The sequence below is a fragment of the Canis lupus genome, chromosome 15 (genome assembly GCF_011100685.1).
Source record: "Canis lupus familiaris isolate Mischka breed German Shepherd chromosome 15, alternate assembly UU_Cfam_GSD_1.0, whole genome shotgun sequence".
Taxonomy (NCBI): domain Eukaryota; kingdom Metazoa; phylum Chordata; class Mammalia; order Carnivora; family Canidae; genus Canis; species Canis lupus.
In genome coordinates this window covers 31,429,892-31,438,673 of record NC_049236.1, presented here as the reverse complement: position 1 = coordinate 31,438,673, position 8,782 = coordinate 31,429,892, and positions in this window count along the sequence as shown.

The window sequence follows — 8,782 nt, the reverse complement described above, 5'->3', positions numbered from 1 at the left end:
AAGACTTTCTGGAAGGGGCATTTAAGCTGAGATCTGAAGAATACAAGTATGCAAAAACTGGAGTAGTAGGCAAAGGGAGCAACTCATGTGAAGAAATAAATTTGGAAAGAGTTCCTAGTTCCTTAAAAACCCCAAAAGTTGACAATGTTGACCAGTGAGACTGCAGCCTGATGGAAGAGTGAAAAGGAGAGAGGGAGGAAACTGGAGAGGGGAGATCGAAGACAAAGCACAGGCCATCCTCTAAGGTACTGAGCTTCCATTTCGTGACAGCTGGGACCCTGTAGAGGATAAGAGCCTGAGAGGGGGACATAATTTGATAGGAATTTCAAAACATGGTAATGCTCCCATTTACCAGGATTCTTATAAACTGAACTTAATGTATGCTACTATCTTCCTATTTGTTCTTTCATGCATCCTGTGCTCTAAACCAAACTTCTAGTAGCTAGTGTTGTGCTAGAAAATGAACCTTGTGGAAACAAAGCCCTAATTTGTAGTATTTGCCAGTTTCTATGGTATAAGTACTTCCACAGTAGTTGATCTTAGGCTATCAACAGTTAACAATCAGCTTGCAAAATTCGTGAACATTTAAGAATCAGCTCTTGAGAGCCAGTTCCATACTTATATCTCAAATATTTTCACCTTCTGAAACTCAGCAGGCCTTTATGTGGTATGACTTTTCTACATCCTGTTCTCCCTGCCTCTTAAACTTAACCATTGTTGGGCTATGGTTAAGAGCAAAACCTTTGGCTTCAGATGGATGTGGATTCAAATCTCAGTTTTATAAACCAACCATGTGATCTTAGGAAAAGTTCTTAACTTCTCTAAACCACTGTTATCTTGGGACATCTGGGTGGCTAAGTGGTTGGGCATCTGCCTTTGGCTCTTGTGGTGATCTGGGGGTCCTGGGATTGAGTTTTGCATCAGGCTCCCCATGGAGAGCCTGCTTTTCCCTCTGCCTATGTCTCTGCTTCTCTCTGTGTCTCTCATGAATAAATAATAAAGTCTTTAAAGATAAATAAATAAAATTTTAAAAAATAAACCTCTGTTATCTCATTTATAACATGGGAGTGACAACAGACCCTACTTCTGGGCATTGTTACAAGAATCAAATGAAATAATATAATAAAAATGACTTAGCAGAGGACCAGGAATGTTATGTACTTCTTAAGAAACTTTATTTTATTCATCTACTCATCCACCACGAGTCCTACCTAAGAGCTGGGGAAAGCTACAAAGTTTGTGAAGTTTGCCTTTCAATAGCCTGTCTTTTGAGTTAGGTCTCTTGCCTAGTTTTTCCCACCTCTAAAACGCTTTCCAGGATACACATAAGAATCTTCATCTCTCATAGGCTAGAAGAAGTACTTAAAGACATATGATATATCTTATATATGATATGAGAACAAATAGTGGCTTAAAGTTACAGTATCTATTTTGTAATAGAGTTTCTTGATGACAGGAAGGATTTCAAGATTCTGATGGCAGAAGTTTCTTGCCACAATATTTTATTGATATTGAAGATTTTGTAAATTTTTCTGTACAAGCAGCAACTTGACACAGATAGCTAAGTCTTAGCCTCCACCTGTCAGATTTTATTCATGGGAATCCTGTGGGCACTCATTTTCATGTTTAGTTGTATCAACACCAAGAACAGCTTTATTTATTGACTATTAAAGATGTAGGTTTTAGTGACAGTTCCATTTTACCTTTGTGACCTTGTTTAAGTCCCAAACTCTCAGAGATTTACCACATTAGAATGAATTCAGAGTCTATACCTGCTCTAAAATTCAATGATTCTGTAGAATCATTTAAATATTTATAAATTCCAAAAGCACCTCCAAAGCTAACAGAAAAAATACATTTGACACCATTCTTGTAGGATTAACATAAATAAACTAAGATCTCTATAGTAAATCAAAGCAGAGTATTGAGTCAATTGTATGAATAATTCAGAAACAAAATAAAGCAAAACAAGAACTTAGGGTTCTAAAGCTTTCAGAATACACAATTTATAGTTTTATTCAGAAATCACTAGAACTGCAGTGCATTCTGATTTATACTTAAGAAATCATCAAAGCTTCATTTTCCTTTAAATTCAGGTTTTTCAGATATCCTGTACCAAAACCCTGTTTAGAGGAATGTTCTAAGCCAATATCAAGCCAAATATGTGTAAGAGCAACCTGAAGGAAATTGCTAGTTTCCTAGTCAGATTTAAAAAGGTATTTTTAAATCACCAGGAATAAAGAACGCATCCATCAGATTAGATGACTCTATTCTATCATTTCTTTCAATGTATTATGCCCTAATCAATATATTTATGAGCTTATCTCTTAGAAGGGTACCTACCCTAAAGTATGTATCTAATTGTACCCTAATATTTTTAGTTCAGAGATAGTGAATTATTACACTGCCAACACATGTAAGGCAATTATTTATTAGTTCCTGAAAGCTAATATGCAGACCATAATATATGCTGAGCAGTATAGCCAATGAGGCCACTATTCGTACTGCCAAAGTAGTTGTATCAGTCTTGAGCAATGTGAAGCCTGAACCCCAAAGAGATTTTGGCTTATTGTTAAACATTTTATATCAGCTAGTGAATAGTCACCATAGATAAGATCAAAGAAATTTTTGTCTCTAATACATATTTCTGGTAGCAATAAATAATAAGCTGCCAACATTGCTTAGTACCTCCAATTCCTAACTTAGAGATAAATTATGAAATATCTTTTCTGGCACATTTTACAGCTCTGGTGGTAGCATATTTGCATTATGAAACATATGCAATTTAAATTATCAGTTAAATTTTTCTTGATTGGGCTTTGCACATCTATAGGCAGTTTGGGAATAGGTTATCAAAACTTAAAGGGTGGAGAAAGCCAATATGAAAAGGCTATATACTGTATGATTCCTACTACATGACATTCTAGAAAAGGTAAAACTATGGAGACCATAAAAAGATCAATGGTTGCCAGGGCTTAGGAGTGAGGGAGGGATGAATAAGCCAAGCAGGGGATTTTTAGGGCAATAAAAATATTCTTTACAGTACTTTAATGATGGTTAATGTCATTATACATTTGTTCAAACCCATAGAATGTACAGCACTAAGAGTAAACCTTAAGTAAACTATGGATGTCGGGTGATTATGATGTGCTATGTCAATTTCTGGAGAGGAATGTTCATAATAGGGGAGGCTGTGCATGCATGGGAGCCTGTGCTACATGGGAAATTTCTGTATTTTCCTCTTAATTTTGATGTGTACCTAAAACTCTTCAAAAATCTTTTTTTTAATTGAAAGGGAATGTTTAAAAACTTAAGAATTTAACATCTTACGTGTTGAAAAATATGTGCCCATAAAACATGGACAAATGATTTAATAAATCATTTGACCATATTCTCTCCTTTGCATTATTTCCTTGATCCTGTAAATTCTAGAAAGCAAAGGTTATTATCCAGGTTCTCTGAAAATTTCTGTATCTCCTAGGATGCTTCAGTCTCAACTGACTCTGATATGATTATTTTAGAGATAGTTCATTCATAAATTAAGCACTAATCTTATTGTAAATGTACAGTAATTAGTCACTGACTTGTATAAATCCAAATGTATGAGTGAGTCCATCTGTAACATATTCCTATCTGGATTCGGCAAAAAGGAAGATCTTACTTTAATTAAAAAAAAAATTATTTTTCACAGTGACATCTTGATGTTCCACTGATCAACTAAAGGAGTTAACTAACTCATGTTGATGGACAAAACTCTAGCAAATATGGCTGGTTACTTTTCTATCCAGAGAAGTTCACCGGAGCCCATTAAAATCTAGGCACTTTTCCACAAGAGGCTGAGAAAAACTACCCATCCCATAGAAACACTCGACTTGGCCCTGGAGTGGCACTGAACCCCAGTAGGATTTAACACTGAGACCATTAATATCTACCACAAGCCTTTGAAGAGGTCCCAGCTGTGCCTCTTGCCATGAGTGAACCGGAAAGCCCACATTACTGAGGGCTTCCGGTGGTTTGACATTCTCTCCTCAGGCTGGAGAGGTGGCCACAGTGTGACTCAGCTGTGAACCATGGCCGGGCCTTCCTCAATCCTGAGGGAAGAATCAAGGGGACAGAACTGAATGTTTGCTAATACAACTGCCATCTGCCACCGTTAAGTCTGATGGTGACAGAGTGTACGTTAATGCCAGATAGACAGAGAACACTCACCATCTGTTCATTGCCCTGAAATAAAATTAACTAGGTCATCTGGGTTTGGAAGCCTATCTGGAATTGTTGACATCTATTCCCAACCTTAAGGACAGAAATTTTCTTCCATCTTAAATCATTCGAATTACCTAGAGAAATGTTTTCACTGTAATCCTTCTTGTAGAGAAAATATAGTTAATAGACACTACATTAATAACAGTTTAGGTGTGAACAGTGAATACAGGATTTTGTAGCCCCTACATTATTATATGTATATGCAATAATATCACAAACTGTTATCCAACCAATACTTTCTAAAGGGAAAAATGTCTAATACATTTAATTTCAAGAAAAATGTGCAAAATCTATGTGGACTTCAGTTTTTGTTGATCAGCTAATGAGATGCAAATTTCTTGATTTCCAGGCACTCAAACTAGAAAGGGGAAATAAAGAGCTATAAGATATTTTACTCTTACTACTTACTTAAAAGATATTTGCATCATAGCCACTGAATCTAGGATATGACTGAAGAGGTAATGAAGTACACATTTATATGTATGTATATGTGTGTGTGTTTCTCCAAGAAAGGCACAGGAAAAAACTTTAACTCAATTTCTATACAAGAAAATGCTTCCCTAATCTCCCTACCCATAGTCTCTCACCTTCCAGTCACTTTTTTTTTTTTTTTCGTTTATTTATGATAGTCACAGAGAGAGAGAGAGAGGCAGAGACATAGGCAGAGGGAGAAGCAGTCTCCATGCACCGGGAGCCCGACATGGGATTTGATCCCGGGTCTCCAGGATCACGCCCTGGGCCAAAGGCAGGCGCTAAACCGCTGCGCCACCCAGGGATCCCCTGGTCACTTCTTCTTATCAGTCTGTTCTTATCTCTCTCAGTCCAGCATTGGTCTGGGTTAATATTGGTTTAGTAGTGAATCTCAGCTGCACTCATGACATGGGACAGAGGGAAAGAAAATAGAATAAATGACTGTTTTTAGTTCTTTATACCAGTCCTGCCTTGAAATATGGTTCTCTGAAAGAAAACACTTTAAAAAGATTCTACTTCTAAGAGCCGATTCAAGTTTTCTTTAAGGAAAAGTTACTGCTTTTAATAGTTTATAGACATGAATAACAGGAAATAACCCAGTTCATTTAGACAATCTATAATGTGCTGACTTGAGATAAATCCAGTGGCGCTATCCGTAGGTCCCAGGAGATTCAGTTTTAAAATGACCTTTCTCGAATTGGATTATTCACCAAGTTTGGTTATTGGCAAAGTTTATGAGCAGAAATTTCTCTAGCCTCTCACTTGTGCCTTAAGTTTTAAAGAGTTTAAACAGAATATATTTCCAAACAATCACTAAAGGTGTAATGAGTGATCTCCATATATTCAGCATTGAATTTAGGGCTCTGGGAAGGGCAAAGAAAGCATACAATGTCATCTCTTATGTTCATATAGATTAGATAAACCAGATATACACTATGCATAAAAATATGAAAACAACTTATAAAGAAATATGCCAAAGAAAAAGTGTCTTGACCCTATAATCTAAAGTAGACCCCACTATTCTCTCACATAATGCCTTATATTTTTTCTTTATACCTTCAGTCACTGTCTGTATGTATTTATAGGCTCCTTCACTATCTGTGTCTCCACCCCACACCCATGCCCATAGGCTCCATGAGGACAGGGGCTACATATGATTTTATTCATTACTTTATCCAAAGTGCCTAAAACACTGAAATACAGTAGGTAGTCACTAAATATTTGTTGAATTTTTGAAATATACTGTATTCATAGTCTAGAGGTAAACACTGAAAAGCAAACAGATCATAGTTACATTCTATCCTTCACGGATTAATTTATTCCACAAGCGTTTTTTGAGCACCAACTATGTCCACCCTGTCCTTAGAGATGTGGATAGAGAAGCAAAATGCACATGATTACGGACCACATGGAGGTCACAGTGCAAAAAATCACTATTAGACAAATAAACTGTAAAAATACAGAATTAGAGGTAAATATAGAATTATAAAATGTAAGGCCATTATGAAGTAAAAGTAGTAACAGATTTGATTTATTCTTAGCAGTTAGGGAATGAAGAAGGAATGTAGGCATGTAAAGAAGCAGGAGAATAATGATATTCGAAGCAAGAGAGATCACTGAGACCAGCTGGGAAAAACAAAATTTAGTTCATTGAAGTTTCATGGAAGAGTAGAGCTAATAGGGCAGCTCTGGTGGCACAGCGGTTTAGCGCTGCCTGCAGCCCAGGGCATGATCCTGGAGACCCTGGATTGAGTCCCACGTCAGGCTCTCTGTATGATGCCTTCTTCTCCCTGTGCCTCTGCCTCTCTCTGTCTGTATGAATAAATAAGTAAAATCTTAAAAAAAAAAAAAAAAGAGTAGAGCTAGTAGAGGACATTACTTCCTCCTATCCTTCAACGCATAACTATATGTACAGACTATTGGATAGTGCTTACATTTAATTTATAAACTATAGTTGAATGACATACTGCTTGTGGAACCTGGGCGGTGCAGTTAACTGTCCAGCTCTTGGTTTCAGCTCAGGTCATGCTCTTAGGGTCATGAGATTAGATCCACACTGGGCCCCACCCTCACCACAGAGTCTGTTTGGGATTCTCTCTCCCTGTCCCTCTGCCTCCCTCCCACCCCCAATGCACATGCTCTCTCTCTCTCTCTCAAATAAATACATATTTTTATAAAAGAATGACCTACCTCTCAAGATATTTTGTTTTCAAATAACTTGGGCATTAAGTCTTTCAATTTTGTCATTTTGTCTTTATTTCTTGCTTTTCAAATTATTCACATTGTGCCATATTCATTTTTGCAACTGTCCAATATATCACAAAGTATGGTACTTGTTTCAAGAAGCATCAAGAATCAAAATTTCTTTTTTCAAGAAATTAACTTTACATCTCTTAATAAAATGCCAAGTGATAACAAAATAGGCTATAGGGGAAATAAATACAGTTACTTGAACCAGTTTTTCTCCCCAAATGAACTATTTTTATGTGTTCCAGAAGAGAATACCACTCTTTAAAAGAATTATCACATAGATATAGCTGATAGCAGAGACATTATTTCATAAATGATTTTTTTATTTCAAATTCATTACATATTTAGGGGAAGGGGTTAATTTAAAAAATTTCCACAGAAGAGCTACTAATTTATAGAGTTATTATAATTTTAAAAGGCAGCATACCATAAATTACCAATATAGCAAAAAAAAAAAAAAAACCTGGTATGTTTATTTTGAAACTAAGCCTATACCCTATCAAAGCCAAAATAATTGGGCAATGATCATGAACTCAGTTTCAAAGCTGAGACACTGAGTGCTTGGGTTGTGTCAGTTATTATTTCCTGAATACGACTTTATGCCGGATCCAGAATTCACTCTGTCTGACTTTCAGCCAAGAAAGGAAGTAGCGTGGGTGACCAAGTTTAACACTCGCTCTGGGGATTTCTCTCTAGCCAAAGCTAAAAGGAGACTATAATTGGGTAGCCAGGCCTGTCCTTAGCACATTCTGTATTTAGATGGTTTACCTAAGCCCATTAGACAGCAAAATTACTCTGCCCTATGCCCCTACAGACATCTGAGAGGAAAAACCACTGGGGGCTGGGTATTGTAGTGGAGCCAAGATAAAGGGGAGGAGAGGGAGGAAGGAAGGAGGCTCTATTCATGTCTGTGGGTTTGAGAGTCAAACAGACTAGTTGTACTGACTAACAATTGGTTACCTTTAATTAAATTATATCCCAATTCCGGACTTAAATCTTTTAGTTGCAGAATGGGCTACTACTAAATGGGTAACTACTTCACAGGGTGGTTCAGGGGCTGGCAGATAAGAAATATTCAATAGCATTAGTTATTGCTACTGGTGCTATTATGACTTTTGTTATGCCATCTATGGAAGAAGAAAGAGGGATAAAAGGATGCATTTTCTATGAGGCTTTCCAGATGCCCTGTTTCTTTCTGTCATCTCTAAACCACCTCACTTCACCTTGTTTAACCTTCTTTAATTTGGATTTTTTCAGGTTAAGAAGCAAAGCAGCTATTAGGCACAAAAAAGGTTGAGCAACTTGCCCTAGGACTAATCTTCCCAACAGGCCCTCCCAAAGAAGTATTTCCAATCAGATAGTTGCCAGGCATGCCCAGAACCCTTTTTTTTTTTTTTTTTTTTTTTTTTTTTTTTTTTTTTAAGCAATTTGATTTGAGTAGGTCACTTGGGGGAGGTAAATTAAAAGAACCTTTCTAACTAAGTCAAACCTTGCTCTCCAACTATTTTTAATACATCTTTATAAAGTGCCCTTGAAAGATCCAACCAGGTAAACAAAACAAAGGTAAGTGTACCAAAATGCCTAGTGCCAAAAAAATAAAAGGAAGTAAAGAAAAAAAGAAACAAAAAAGAGAAGAAAAGTTCTTAACAGTCCAGCTCAAAAACTGTGGCACTACATAGGAAATAAAAATAACCTGGATACATAATTTCCTTCAAAATAAAATTTTGGATATTGGACACGAAGTCATATGCTTCTAAGAAATGGGGGAGTTTTATTATTTCCTGTGAAAGTGACAAGA